General features: G+C 43.8%; 1 protein-coding gene across 5 annotated transcripts in view; it reads left to right on the forward strand.

The window, feature by feature from the left end:
• Positions 1-16,584, forward strand: part of ADAMTS6 (ADAM metallopeptidase with thrombospondin type 1 motif 6) — a 662,036-nt gene that overhangs the window by 76,311 nt on the left and 569,141 nt on the right. The window lies entirely within an intron of this gene.

Genomic DNA, 16,584 nt, shown 5'->3' on the forward strand with positions numbered 1-16,584 from the left:
GCTATTTGTGCTCTGATGTGCTTGTGGGGTGTCTTTGTTATTTAATTTTGATAAATGTTAGTGAAGAATTTAAACTTAAAAATATGCCATATATAATAATAATACTTTATTTATAGACTGCTAAAGCTGTGAAGTTCTAAGTGTTTACAATAAGAAGACCAGCACATTAACTGGGATATTACACTGATTGAGATGTGACATTGGAAAGATGGAGAGAAACAATTAGATAAAAAGAAAGATGGAAAGTTGTAATCAGATGAAAGAAAGTCATTCGATTATAGGTTGTCGAGTTAACCACTTCTTTGAATAATCCATGTCCTGAATAAATATGTTTTTAGCTGATGTCTGAATGACAGGTGGGGTTTTGTATGAGTGCAGTGTCTGGAGACGTCCTTCCAGAGTGGCACTGCTTGGTAAGCCATTAATTTCCAGTGATAGTTGGAAAAGCAAAAAGTTTTGTGTTGCGGGTTTCTCGTTGTGGATTGGTGAGGGTGAATCTCTGAGTCAGATATAAAGGATCTAATCCAAGTAGCTTGATATTCAGAATAAATCACGTGTTGACCTCCAAGCCAATGCATAACTCCCCTAGCCGTAGATTTTTGGAAATTATGGGGCCCCCTTAATAAAGCTTGGCACATGATAATTTACGTTAGTAAATGCTGGGTGCTAAGAATCCCCTCGTATATCTGTAGGCTTCTTAGAATTTAGTGCACTCTGATTCTGTTAGCACATGCTAAGCTGAAATGAAAGTGCCCTTATATGAATAGTATCGGGCCAATTAGGGGCCTTTTTACTAAGTTGTGCTAAAAAGTGACCGAAATTGTTAGCAGTGTGGGGGTTTCTTGTGCGCTGAACCCATTTTTAGCATAGCTGTAAAATGGCCACAATTCCTATCTTTTTCGATAATTTCCAAATTAGCGTGTGGCCATTGCCACTTGAGCCCTTACTGCCACCTATTTTGTAGATAGTCATGGCTCCCATGCTAATCACGCACTAATCAGTTAGCATGTAGCAAAGAAGCAGCACTAACTGATTAGCGCTGGGCACGCCTACTCTCCGCCCCCAAACATGCTCCCAGATCTAAGATATAAAAAGTATTTTTTAGTGCATGGGAAGCGCATGCAGACCCAAAAAGTACTGCAGGATGCCTGAGTGCACCCCGCAGTAGTGGATTTTAACCTGTGGTAAGTACAGTCATGATGCATAGGCTTGTTGTGCCACTGGGGCTTACATGCATCTGTGAAGCTGAAAGCTATGCCGTGGGTAGTTTCACTACCAATAGGGCCTCCCAAGGTGGACAGGTTTCAGTGGAGATGTCAGACTAACGATGTACCACCCATCCGGGCAGCAGCAGATGGGCAGTGTTGGAGGCGGAGGATCGCCTTTGATGCGACAACGGTGACAACATCGAATTTACACTGCGCAGAATAAAGGCCTGGCAATCTACTTTTGTATTCTGCCATGAAAACTTTATTACATTACATTACATTAGTGATTTTTATTCTGCCATTACCTTGCGGTTCAAGGTGGATTACAGAAACACAAGTCAATGGCACCTAACCAAAATACACGCCACTGCTTACCACAGCTTAGTTAAATGCCCTGATTCTATCCTCAGAATTGTGGGTCAAGTTAGGGGAGAAGCAAAGACTATTCCATGCAACTACCACCCTTTCCGTAAAAAAGTGTTTCCTTAGATTACTCCTCGTAACTTACAAAATACTGAAAATTATTTACTTTTGTTCCACATTTAGACACTTGCAGTTACCCTAGATCTGTGTTTGGTGTAATTGAGGCACATAAATGTAAGGCATGTGGATTCCGGATTACACTAATGGTCTATAATGGGAATCCAGATACCATCATAGTATATAGACTCTCACTATGCACTCTAGAGCAGCGGTCTCAAACTCTCGGCCCTCCAGGTGCTATTTTGTGGCCTGCGGTCTGGACGCGATGATCAACTGCTCCCTTGCTGCAGTTGATTGTTCCGGTCAAAGCTGCGGCCGGTGGCGGCTCCTCGCACCATCCACACCAACATTTTTCTTCCCCCTTCCCTTCCTTGTGGAGCAGCAGCGTGTCTGGCCAGCTCCCTTGCTCAGTCGATCATTCTGTTCAAGGCTGCGGGTGGTGGCTCCTCGCGCTATCCACTCCTGCATCGGAAGCCTCTCTGACGTCACAACATCAGAGAGGCTTCTGATGCAGGCGCGGATCTCGCGAGGAGCCGCCACCCGCGGCTTTGAACGGAATGATCGACTGAGCAAGGGAGCCGGCCAGACATGCTGCTGCTCCACAAGGAAGGGAACGGATGGGGAGGGGAAAGAGAAATGCTTCTGCTGCATAGGAAAGGGGGACCTTAGGGAAATGCTGCTGCTGCTGCACAGGGAAAGGGAGAGGGAGGGAAGGGGGAAGAGAAATGCCTCTGCTGCACAGGAAAGGGGGAAGGGAAATGCTTCTGCTGCTGAGGGAAAGGGAGGGGGAGGGAAATGGGAAGAGAAATGCTTCTGCTGCGCTGGAAAGGAGGAAGAGAAATGCTGCTTCTGTTGCTGCTGCTCCCAATTGGGGAAAGAGAGGGAAGGAAGGAGAAGGAAGACAAGGGAGAGGAGAGGAACAAGAGATGCCAAATTCATGGGAGGGAGGGAAGGAAAGGAGATAACAGACCATGGAGGGGGAGGGAGAGATGCCAGGGCATGAGGGGGAGGGAAGGAGACAGATGCCAGACCAGGGGAAAGGAAGGAAAGAGATGTCAGACCATGGAAATAGGACTGAAGAAGAGAGAGATAGGAAGGGAAGGGAAGACATGGAAATGTAGATTTTGAAAAGAAAGCAGAAAAATTGAATATTAAGTTAAAGCTAAAGATGGATGCAAGGCAGAAAGTGAAGACGGAGAGAAAAACAGTCAAAGGACAAGAAGGCCCTGGAAACATAGTTAAAAGCACAGAAAAATAACCACCAACAAAGGTAGGGAAAATGATTTTATTTTCAATATAGTGATTGAAATGTGTCAGTTTTGAGAAAGAAAAGATATTAAACTTTAATTGTGAGGGCTGCAGAAAAAATAGAGTATTTGGAGGGCCGCAGAAAAAATAGTTAATGTCTTATTAAAGAAATGACAATTTTGCATGAGGTAAAACTCTTTATAGTTTATATATCTTTCTTTTTAACTGTTAAAAGAAAGTTTTATAAACTATAAAGAGTTTTACCTCATGCAAAATTGTCATTTCTTTAATAAGACATTAACTATTTTTTTCTGCGGCCCTCCAAGTACCTACAAATCCAAAATATGGCCCCACAAAGGGTTTGAGTTTGAGACCACTGCTCTAGAGGCACTTAAATGAAGGCATTCAGTTATAAACCTCATAAACCTCAGTGGATAGTGCTGGGGCAGCCATGTCAATCTTTATATTCAGTGCCTCCATCTATATGAAAATAGATCATTAACTTAATAAGGTGATTTGCTGGCTGAAAATCCAGCCCATATTTTCTTTCTGTGAAAGAAGAGCTGACATTTAGAGAACTTAGCAAGTGTGAAAGAACTATTCCATTTGGTTAATTTTTTCATTATTTTTTTTCTTGACTGGGTTAGGCAATCATCTTGATTGTTTATTTAAAGTGACCCTCTAGATATAAGGGATTTTTTTGGGAAATTGTGTTACCTATCTGAGCCTGTTGCATGTCTTACATTTCCACTCTGATCAACTCAGTGGTTTCCAAATTGTTTTTCACTGTTCTGTAAGAATGCATAGAAAGGCTCCGTTTGATAATTCCAGGAACCGCCATCATTAGACAGTACCCTTCCTATTGTCAGCTCATGCAGAGATTTGTTGGAGCTTGGCATTCATTGGGCAGCCACTTTGGTTAGCTCTGGAGAGCCTCCTTAATAAAACTAAACTTATTTTTTTCCACAAAGGCAATTTCCAGAAAAACCTTTGTTCAGAATAAGAAGTGTGGCCATCTAAATTAACAAGGAGCCACTTGATGAAATTGATATGTGCAAACTGCAACATGAGCAAGATGTAAAAACAGTAGAAGAAATGTGACATGTTTTGCTGTAGTATTTACTTAGCAGACTCTTGCCATTTTTCCTTTCTTTTTATTTTAATGTTAACTTTTATTTGGATGGTGCTTTTGAAGGTTTTTAAGATAGTGTGCTTTTGGATATCTAGCATTGATATAAGCCATTTGTTTATTAGTATTGATGCTTTAAGAGGGAGAATGGAAGTACCCCCACACTTATCTGTAATGTTTAGTGAGGACCTCATGAGCAATGGTGTAGCAATGGAAGGAAGCCCTGGGCGGTGCACTCCCGACCACACACACCTTTCCACGTGTGCTTCCCTCCCACATACCTCTTGAAATCTTGGCCAGAAGTGAGCAGCACCTCATTCCCGCTACTTATGCCAGCCTTGGCTCTCTCTCTCTCTCTGATGTCACTTCCTGGTCCCCTGACCAGGAAGTGACTTCAGAAGTAGAACCAATGCCGGCGCAAGCAGCAGGGAGGAGGTGCTGTTCAGAGTCGGAGAAGATTTCAGGAGGTGGTGGGCAGAGAGGATGAGAGGTGCCAGTGCTGGCGCCCCTGCCCAGACAGCACCCGGGGTGGTCCTCCCCATCCTTACTATACCACTGCTCATGAGAGCTAATATTTGTCTTAGGGGACCTCATCAATGCAAATATTCATCATATGGCTGTGAATCTGGGCCACTGTAGAAGGTAGCTTAGAGAGGAAGAGATCTTTATTGGTGCTGCATTCCCCTGTTCCTTGGCTCTGCATTTGTCTCTGATTACAGACTCTGTGGAATACTTCATCAATCAGAATTGCTTTCAGATAAGATTTGGCACCCACACTTGTAAACGAGTTTTCCAGCTTTTGCTGTTGGTGTTTTAAACAATGCTATCAGTGTGGCTCTTTTGACAAGATAAGGGTTGTTAAAACTCCAGGCTTAAACAACTGGAAGCTGTTTCCCCTCTCATTGCTTCTGCTGTGACATTTCTGTCTGAAACATTGTGCTCCACAAGGCCTCTGTCCCAGACTGAGGTCTGTTTGTGTGGCCACATGCTCCTGCGGATGAAAAGTTTGCAGTGCATCCCATTTGCTTCCAGCTTGCTGTTTTCCTTACCAGATGTACTGTTGAAAATATTGCAGTCTGAATTCTGTAGTTGAATGTTACCAAATGTCCGTCAAACCGCAAATTGCCTGTATTTGTAAATATTTGGAGCCTAGCGGCAGAGCAGAGTGCAAGCCAGACAGGCAATGTGTCTCTTCATAGGCTGACACTAGCCACCTAACAGAAAGTAAAATGTAACTTCACAACAATCCTGCGCCCTTGGGTGGTTCGCTCAGTCTCCATTCGCTAGTTGTCCTAGGCCAGTGTTTCTCAACTTGGTCCTGGAGTACCCTCTTGCCAGTCAGGCTTTCAGGATATCCACAGTGAACATGCATAAATTTCATTTGCATACATTGCCTCCTTTATGTTTAAATCATTTTTATTGATATTTCCAAATACAACAAATGCAACTCCAATATAAGCAATCTCAACTAATATAACATCAGCCAACCCCTCCATCCCACTCGACCACCCCACCCACCCACCCAAGGAACAGAAGCCAATTATACAAAGGATTCCAGCAGTTATGACGAACAACAGAAAAAGTACATCAATACAAAATTTTTTTCCTAAAGTAAGGAGTCAACGTTACACAAAATGGTGTCCAACATTGTTCAAACAAATGGCCCTCTCGAGTATCTAAATCAGGAATGTCCTGTCTCTCCAGTAATACTTGTTGTAACATTAGTGACCGCCAATGAGAGATTGTAGGCGGCTGAGCAGTGAGCCAGCAGGTCAGTATACTATTCCTGCCCAGCATAATAGTCTTCCTAAGAAAGGCTTTATAACCAAGTCAAATAGGATGCAAACAAGCATTCAGAGTAAAAAGAAAGCTAGGATGCAATCTCCATATGCATTCTCATAGGCCCGCCACATACGCCAAGAGTTGTGGTTCAGAACTGAGATATGTAAGGGCGTAGCCAAAACATGTGACCTACAGTAGCATGAGTCTGTAGACACTTAAGACAGTGATCGCCCTCACAAAGTCCCATTCTATAAGCCCTATTGGGAGCATAGTATGCTCTCAGCAAAAATTTGTAATTCCGTTCTTGTTCTGTAGCTTGTGAGATATGCTTATATCCTAGTCAGATACCGTTTTATCAGATTCGATGTGATGGAGATCTGCAGATGCTGTGTCCACTTTTGAGCCACTGCTGTATAATCCAATTCTCCCACCAATTCCTGCAAAAATTTACGATGGAAGCGCAATGGGATTTGGACTTGGGCTGTACGTCATATTGCTTCCGACATCTTTTCCTGGATCTTCTCATTCAACACAGTTGGCAATAATTCCTATAGGTAATGATGTAATTGCGGATAGGCATACCAATCAGCGAGGGAGAGTTGATGTGCTGTGCGTAAATCCTCAAAATCACGCGGGAGTCCCTCAGACGTCACCGCCTGTGATACGTAAATTAATCCTCGCTGGGCCTAGGAGGAGAAGGATGGTTGAAGGAGGCTTGGACAAAAATTCCCATTGCCTACCAGTAGCAAACACGGAGTCACCTGTGGCGATATTTTTAAAAGTTTGCATAATCGCCTCTAAGTCAGCCGCATAGCGGGCAAAAAGGGATCACTGTGTATCTGAGGTAAGTCAGGCAATTTTTTCAGCATGTAACAAATAACTAAAATGATACGGGCAATAAGATGTACACTCCACTTCAGGCACAGAGAAATATACAGTATTACAAAACCAGTCATTAATATGCCTAATTTGACATGCAAGTTTAAACCTTGTAATACTCAGCAGCCCCAGCCCTCCTTGATCTTTAGGTAAGAGCAATGTATACATTGGTATACGAGCTCACCCACCCTGCCATATAAAGGCTGACAGGGAAGCGGTATGGTGTGCAACATGTTGTTGTGTTAGCATGATCGGTAGCATCTGCAATACGTAGAGCCATTGAGGCACCACCATCATATTATATAGTGCTATACGTCCTAGCAAAGAAAGGGGGTAAGCACCCCATGCTTTCAATTTATTATCTGTACTATCAAGCAAAGGAATAATGTTGAGCTTATACAATGTAGTTAAGTCCTGTGGTATTTTAACCCCCAAGTAAACCAAATGTTCGGCTGCCCACTGTAAAGGAAAGGTGCCTACCCACCCATCTCGTATAGAGGAGTCTGTGGGAAGTACTAAGGATTTCTGTTTATTCAGAGTGAGGCCTGAGTAAATGTGGAATTCATCTAAAATGTCCAATGCCCTAGACAAAGAGGCTCCCCAGTGTAAGAAGATCATCAGCAAAAGCCAAAACATGAAGCTGGGAGTTCCCTTCCGGCAATCTCTCAAGCTTATCGTCTTGCAACATTGTATGAATAAGAGGGTCAAGGTATAATATAAATAAGAGTGGTAACACAGGGCACCCCTGCTGCATTCCCCGGCCAATGGGAAAACTAGCAGTGCGCACTCCATTAACCAATTCCGAGGCCTCAGGTGTTGTATACAAAGCCTGTAAGGCATTATAATACCACTCCTGGAACCCTAAATTTTGCAATAATTGAAATAAGTAATGCAAATTGACTTTGTCAAAGGCTTTAGCAGCATCAAGCCCCACTAATAAGCCTGGTTGTCATAGTCTCTGGGCATGAGAGAAGGCCAATAGCACCCTACACACATTGAGTACTGAGTGTCTGTCTCTAACAAACCCCACCTGCTCTGGTGTCACAATGGTGGGCAGAATTGGAGCCAGACAATCCGCCAGTATCCAAGCAAAAATTTTTAGTAGGGATATTGGCCGGTAGGACTCAACTTCATTTCTCGGTTTAGACCGTTTTGGGATCAAGGATATCAAAGCTTCATTGGCATAGCGTGGCAAAGCTTGCTGTGCTTGAATCTGTTCATAGCACGCCAAATGAGGACCACCAATGGAAAAAGATAACATCTTATAAAACTCAGGCGAGTATCCATCGGGCCCTGGAGCTGTGTGTGATCGCTGAGCCTTTATTGCCGTTAGCACCTCTTTTATGCGTAAAGGTCGATTCAAGTTAGCAATCTGTAAGTCCGACAATTTAGGCATTCCTGCATCTTCTAAATTGTCTGAGACTTCTGGGTCATTGTATGGGCCTGGGGCCGCATAAAAAGCCTCAAAATAATAGTAAAACAATCAGAAATTGCGGCTGAACTGGTCAAGATGTTACCCTGACCATCCTGCAAATTAGAAACATATCTAGTCCCTTGCCAATTTTTTGTGATAGTAGCAAGTAATTTCCCTGCCTAATTACCATATTTGTAATACTGATATTTATGGTAAAACAAAGACTTTTTTGTGCGTTCATGTATCAAAGAATTAAGGGCCGTTTGTGCCGTCAAATAAGCTTCGTGATGTAAATTAGTGAGGTGTAACATAACATAACATCATGCTTTTTAACCATGTAACCATAAGTTCTATATGGTTTACAAAAGATTATAAACTAGAGACAATTTAAGAATGACAGAAAGAAATTATTTAACTAGCAGCATAGACAATTGATAACCTAGAATCAGAACCTAGCAGCAATAACAAAGTGAGAAAAGGCGGAGAGAAGATTATAAACTAGAGACAATTTAAAAATGACAGAAATAAATTATTTAACCAAGTATTTTGAAAAGAGATAAGTTTTCAGTTGAGTGTTGCATATAAATACCCTTTAGGTGAGCACATTGTTGCTCTAGGTGAATAATACCCTGTGCCATTTTCTTTTTTTGAGTAGATACATAAGCGATTATATCTCCTCGAAGTATAGCCTTTGCTGCATCCCAAAATAATGTAGGATCAGTGGCGTACCAAGGGGGGGGCGGGAGGGGCGGTCCGCCCCGGGTGCCAGCCCTGAAGGAGTGCTCCCGGCCTTGCCGTTCAGTCCCCCCACACCCCGAAGGACCGCTCGCCCCACTGACCTTCCTGCACCACCTGTGAAGCAGCAAGCAGCAGGATCACGAGGTCAGCTATCCCTGAGCTGCTTGGGCGCTGCTTCCTGCGCTGCAGTCCCGCCCCTCCTCTGACGTCAGAGGAGGGGCGGGAATGCGGCGTAGGAAGCAGCGCCTAAGCAGCGCAGGGATAGCTGACGTCGCGATCCTGCTGCGGCTGCTTCATAGGTGGTGCAGGAAGGTCAGTGGGGTGAGCGGTCCTTCGGGGGTGGTGGTGGTGGTGGGGACTGAACGGCAAGGCCGGGAGCATAGGTAGTGCTGCTTCATAGGTGGTGCGGGGAGGCCAGGGGGGCGAGCGGTCCTTCGGGGTGGGGCGGGTGGGCAGGCAGGCAGGCATTCAAGGGGGAGGGGGGTGACAGGCAGGCAGGCCTTCAAGGGGGGGGGACAGGCCTTTGGGGGGGGTGCAGACCTTCAAGGGGGAGGGACAGGCCTTCAAGGGGGGGGCAGGCAGGCCTTCAAGGGGGGACAGGTCTACAAGGGGGGACAGGTCTACAAGGGGGTGGGCAGGCCTACAAGGGGGTGGGACAGGCCTTCAGGGGGGGGTGCAGGACTTCGGGGGGGTGCAGGCCTTCAAGGGGGGGACAGGCCTTCAAGGGGGGGACAGGCAGGCAGGCCTTCAAGGGGGGGACAGGCCTACAAGGGGGGGGACAAGCCTACAAGGGGTGGAACAGGCCTTCAAGGGGGGGACAGGCCTTCAGGGGGGTGCAGGCCTTCAGGGGGGTGCAGACCTTCAAGGGGGGGACAGGCCTTCAAGGGGGGGACAGGCAGGCAGGTCTTCAAGGTGGGGGGACAGGCCTACAAGGGGAGGGACAGGCCTTCAAGGGGGGTGCAGGCCTTCAAGGGGGGACAGGCAGACCTTTAAGGGGGGGCAGGCCTTTGGGGGGGACCCTGGTTTAGAAGTACACGGAGGGAAGGGGGTGTTCAAAGAGACATGCATATGCCAAACTTTGGGGGGGGGGGAAGAAATAATGGGTCTGAAAATAGAGGAGAGGGAGAGAGATGATGGACCATGGGATTTAGGGAGGGAAGGAACAGAAAGGGAGAGAAATTGGACACAAGGGATGGTGTGGAGGAGGGATAGAGATACTGGATAGGAGGGTAATTAGGAAAAGAAACGGAGAGATGGTGGACTCTGGGATGGTGGGGAAGGAGGGAGAGATGCCGGATGAAAGGGTATTTAAGAAAAGGTGGATCTGTGGAGGGAGATGAAAAAAAGGAAAGATACCAGACTTCCTGGGAAGGGAAGGGAAATGGAAAGGGAGGACAGAGTTGGCAGATGGATGGTTAGCATGCAGAAAGAAGGAGACCCTGGCAAGCAAGTTATCAGAAGAAAACCAGAGCCTTGGACCAACAAGATTTGAAATATAACCAGACAATAAAAGGTAGAAAAATTAATTTTATTTTCTGTTTTGTGATTATAATATGTCAGATTTGAAATGTGTATCCTGACAGAGCTGGTGTTGGACTGCAAACGTGAGCTAGGATTTAACAGAGAGAGGAAAAGTCCTTTTTGTTTCTTTATTTTATTTACACCACAGCGCCAGTGTGGTTAGGAGAAGCCAAAGGGGGTAAAAAAGCTATAAAACCCACCAGGAGTTTTGAAAAAAATCACCCAACTGGGCAGGAAAATCGAATTGAAAAACCAATTCAATAGGCTGAATCAAATCGAAATTTTTTTTCCTGAATCTGGCAGCATTAGTTTGCGCTACTGTCTTAGACTTTAGGACCTGGGATTGGGGAGAGATGGCATCCTCAGTACTTTATAATGCAAGTGAAATGAGGATTTGGTCAGACTTTTGAAGGGTCTGCAGAAAAAAAATATTGTATAGGCCGGGGACATGAAACAGCAGGAAATGGGAACTTTTCTTCCTTCTATTTTTGTGAATGGAAAGGCTGAGGATGTCAGAGAGTTCAGTTAAAATATGTGCTTTATAAGAAAATATAATAATGTGTTTTATAAAGTTTATAGCATAGCTGGCCTACCCAGTGAGGTGTTTCTAGTGGTGGTGGTGGCAGCGTGTCAATGTGTTGAGAGGAAGAGGTGGTCTGGGAAATTCTGCTTAGCAAACTCCGGGCCCATTTCCACCCCCCAGTTAGTCCACTCCACTCAACTGGTTCACACACTGAGTGGGTCTTTGGGTGTTGTGTTGGGATCTCTTCCAGTCCAAGGAAGGAAACTTTGTTATCCTTAGCATTGACCTACAGAATATGTTTGTAACAGTGCTGCTTGTGTGGCATTAGGCTATGTAGTGATCGAAAGAAAAAAAACAGACCTTTGCACATTTTTGCACTATATGGTGGGTGTATGAGGAGATTCACATTTCCTGCACAGCTAAGTCCATGTGAAGTTACCTTGTGCTGTATTTGACATCTAGCAAGGTCTCTGTTTGAAAGGAAAGATCTAAACTTAAAAATGAAGTGGCCAGAAGTTATGGTAAAAGCAGATAGTGTAGCTGGTTTTAAGAAAGAATTGGACAAATTCCTGGAGGAAAAGTTCATAATCTGTTATTAAGACATGGGGGAAGTGTCTGCTTGCTCTGGATCGGTAGCATGGAATGTTGCTACTCTTTGGGTTTTGACCAGGTATTAGTATCCTGGATTGGCTACCATGAGAATGGGCTACTGGGCATGATGGACCATTGGTCTGACCCAGTTAGGCTATTCTTATGTTATGTTCTCATCTGTAGGGGCCTTTGTTTTCACTTCTTATTTTAATGTATTTTTTTTATGGGAACTTATCAGTGTTTTTTTATAATGGGAACAAAAATGGAAGAGAATTAATGTGTGTGGGATGAGGGGGTAACTAATTTCTTCAGCTAAATAATTCAATCCACTTCAAACAGACATAGGAGAACTCACGCACCATTCACACACCCTCCAACCAAAAACGTCAAAAGAAAAAAACTGTTCGACAACCTCCTAGCCATTCGAGCTGCAACACTTGACCCCCAACCCTACAACCAATTGACATCGACCACATACTGCAAAACCTTCAAAAAGAAATAAAAACCCTTCTATTCAAAAAACACATAAAACCGAACTAACACAATCAGAACTGTCCCAAGCATCACCTGCAACTACTCCATATGTACTTCTGATGTCATGACAATTCAGACATAATTTATGTTATGTTATGTTTGGAATATAAGAAAATTTTTACTGCCTGTTTCTATTCTGACCATTTATTCCGTTTCATGGTCATTACAAAAAATATTTTTTTACATGGGGGGGTGTCAAAAAATGATGGGCCCCGGGTGCCACATACCCTAGGTACGCCACTGTGTAGGATCCTTCAAATTTTGAGAATTAAATTGAAGGTATTCCTCCCACTTAGTCGATAGGTATTTAACAAATCTGGTGTCATTCTTCAAATAAGCAGGAAACCTCCATCCAGTCCCCATCCCTGACAGTCCTCCTCATGAGAGATCTATCCAAATTAAATTGTGGTCAGAGGCATCTAAGGGCCCAATCTGTGCCCCTTCCACCTGTGAGAACAGAGACTGACACTAGTGTGAAGTCAATCCTTGAAAATGTACGATGGGCTTTGGATTGGTGAGTGTAATCCCGTTCTGATGAATATAAAAGCCACCATGGATCTACCAATCAATAAGCGATAAAAATAGGTGAGTCCCTTGGTTCTCTTCTGCGAGGGGACACCACTCAAATGAGACCTATCAGTAGCAGAGTCAAGAACTTGGTTAAAGTCCCCCGCTACCAGTAAAGGTAGCTCGGGGTCTTTTATACAAATGTTTACTAGATTCTGAAAAAAAAACATGAGAATAGGCATTGGGGCCTTATACAATAAGAAGTCAAAAATTTTTACCTCGAATCGTAATATAGGCCAGCAAAAATCTACCATTGGGTCTTTATGTTGTACAACAACCTCACAAGCCATTCCCTTACGAATAAGTAAAGTGGCCCCAGCTTTTTTCCCCGAAGCTGAAACATAAAATAACTCCCCCACCCAATTCCGCCGCAACTTTTTGTGTTCCGTGTCAGTGAGGCGAGTCTCTTGTAGACAAGCTAGGTCTACCCGATGGTGTTTGAGTCAAGATTTTTGTTTTCTTAACCGGGGACGTTATTCCAGAGATATTCCACGATATTATACGTAGAGGTCAATCAGTCAATGACTATCCCAATGTGTCCTGTAGGCCTTTTATCATTAATAAAAATAACCCAGGCACCCAGCCCCGCCTAGGGGAATGAACAGTGAGTAATAGGAAAAGGGAGCCCCCATCACTTTCCACACAATAATATGTTCCCCAACCAACAGTTATCCCCAAATCCCCAAATGCAATAAAATACATATCAATGCTGTTGTTCCCAAAGAAAAATGACATACCCCAACCTCGCACCAGTTTCCCCACAGATCCTCACCTCAGAGGATATCGAACAAGTCACGATCTGACGTGGAGAAAGTGGGGCATCCCCTGTCATTCACAAAATATCCCTCAGTGCAAACCCTCTAGAGCCATATCAAAGAGCCTAAGACAACAGCATGTTTATCTCAACCAGGAATCAGTGCAGCATAATCCCCTAACCGTCCATTGATCCAGGCAAACCAGACGTAGAGGCTCCCAGTGTGTTAATAAAGTCTCCAGCTGCCTCCGGTGTATCAAAGGTTTTCCAAACTCCCTAATATTGTATCGTCAATATTGTTGGATACAAAAATTTAAACCAATGCTTTAAATCAACCAATTTAGTGTAGAGTGAGTAATAAGGCTTCCGCTTTTCCGTCAGCATGACAGAAAAGTCTTGGCTGAGTTGAATAGGTGTTCCATCATACTTACTTTAACTCGTCTTTTGTTACCCGATATTGCCGGAGCAGTTCAACTTTGTGGCAGTAATTGAAGACTTTCACAATGACCACACGAGGATGGGTATCCCAGCCAGATTTAGGGCCAATACGATGGGCACACTCTAGACGAACCAGGCCCAATGAAGATGAGGATGGTAATGGTAGTTCATCTTCCAGCCAGCGCTATAAAAGCTCCAATAAAGTGTGCTCTGGGATGGTTTCCGGCAGGCCCAATATTCTCAGATTCCAGTGATGGGAGCGATTCTCAAGATCTTCTAATTTCTCTGTTTGCGCTTGAACCAAATTTTGCAAGGCACTCAGATCCATCGCATGAGAAGCTGCATTGCCTTCAATCGTAGACATCCGTTGCTCCAATTCCGCAGTGCGTGCCGCAGCTTCCAAATAAAATATGTTCCAGGTGAGTAATTTGTGAGGATAAATATTCAAGCTTCAGCTCAAGCACTTGAGCGACTACTACTTTTATATTGCACAAGGCTGCCTCAGTGAATTGAGCCACTGCTGCTGACGAGGCCTCTGCCATTTTGTTTTCTTTGACAGACATCGTATCTTGAGATCGGGTGATATATCTGTCCATATAATCTAGAGGCAAGCCCGGCAGAGCTCCACCAAAAAGAGGGTTAAATTGTCCAGTATATTTAGCAGTTAGGACAGGGTAGCCCCGGAACAGGCAAAGAACCTGTCCTTACTCGCTTATTGTGTCATGTGACCCCCCACATTGCCTCCTTTATATGCAAATTCCTTGTGAATATCCTGAAAATCTGAGTGGCAAGACGGTACTCCCGGACTGAGTTGAGAAACACTGTCCTAGGCAATCCAAGCGTCAGACTTGTCCATCACAAACAGTGCAAAATTACAATTCTCAAACTGATATACTCGCTGAAAAAATATGACCATCTTACCACCACTTTCTGAGACTCATACTGGCTCCCAGTACAAGCACGCATACAATACAAATTCTACTGTACCCTTTTTGAAGCCCTAAATGGAAACGGACCTAGCTACCTAACAACCACCTAATCGGGAAAAACACATCCAGACCAAGGAGCACACAGGCACTCTTCACCCACCCTCCAGTCAAATGCATACAAAGCAAAAAAATATATGGCAAACTAACTATCCACCAAAACAGTGAGATAGACCGCCACCTCTCCAACCTACTGACCACCATGACCAGCTACAAAACACATTCAGGAAAGAATAAAATTTAAAACATCATGCATCATTTACCAAATACTTCATGGAAACTCAGCAGCTCCACTCATCCAACTCTTCTCAAAGGTATAGTCTACTTCTCGCAGAACCCTCAACAGGACACTACTAAACCTCCCATCAACAAAGAACCTCTAATACAAACGTGTTTTTCACTCCATGCTAACCTTCCTAGGAGTGAAAACCTGGAATGACCTCACTGAAACAACCAGAACGGAATCCAGCTACACCACATTCTGGAAAAAATTGAAAACCATCTTCTTTGATACTCGAACACTCAGATTTTCCTCCTTCCACATTCCTGCCTAAATATCTCCCCTCTCTCTTCCCCTCCCTGCCCCTCTCCCTTTCCCTTTCCCTCTCTTCTCTATGTAAGTCGCCTTGAGCCTGCATAGGTATGTGCGACTCAGAAATAGAAGATTAGAATTGAAAACTATGCTTTTCAAGAAATTTGTCAAATGATCTAACTAAACCTTATCGACCCTTCCCCCAGATCCCAACGCTTATTCTTGTGTCAACCTTGTAAGTTTCCGGGAAAATCCCAGACCAATTCTTTTTGTAAACTGCCTAGAACTGAAAGGTATTGGTGGAATAGAAAACACTAATGTAATGGACAAGTAGGCTTTTCTGCTTGGTCTGCTATTATCAGTTGTCTGCACTTAACACACAGCTGTGTTAACTGCTAGTGCAAAAACACATTAAAAGGCTTTGCGATATATTTGCCTGTAACAGGCATTAACTGCACATTAAGTGCATTTGGTGTCAGAGGGCATGACCTGAGCAGAGAATGGATATGGAAAGCATTTGGCAGTTAAAAGTGCTTAGTGCAGAATTAGTGTGGGACCACGTACCACTTCCTAAATAGGAGGCAGTAAATACTCCTGTGTTAGCTCATGGCAGGTAGCACACATTGACAACATTAATGCATGACTTGCAATAAAATACTGGTGAAAAGTGCTGCATAAAATTTGCAGTTGGCGTGTGTTAAAAACCTGTATCAAGCTGCCATAACTGCAGATTTACTGCATTTTAATAGAAGGGTCATTAATTCCATTCTGTGTATAAATGACATACATTTTAAGATAAAATAATGTGGAGAAAAGACCTCAGGACTTCTCAAGCCAATCACTTAATAATAATAATAATAATAATAATAACAGCTTATATACCGCAATACCGTGAAGTTCTATGCGGTTTACAAAGATTAAGCAAAGGTACAAATTGATTGACTTTAAGAGGGGAGGAAGAAAGAGGGTTAATAGGACAGGAAATCCATTTTTGAGGAGAGAGTGATCAATAGAACAAGTTAATCGCTATAGAGGGGAGAGAGAAGAGAGGATCAGTTGTCTAGATACTTTAGGAACAGGTGTGTTTTCAATAGCTTATAGGATTGAAGATTATAATCGCCGGTCATAACAACTCCTCGTTAAAGCATCTAAACAGCAAAACTGCTTATCAGTTTATTCAGTTTTTCTTGACTATATTAAGTTACATCTATAGAAACCCAGCAAGGGTCTTATTTGGAAAACTCACTTGGGCTGCCT

Source organism: Geotrypetes seraphini, chromosome 1, assembly GCF_902459505.1.
Source record: "Geotrypetes seraphini chromosome 1, aGeoSer1.1, whole genome shotgun sequence".
NCBI lineage: Eukaryota > Metazoa > Chordata > Amphibia > Gymnophiona > Dermophiidae > Geotrypetes > Geotrypetes seraphini.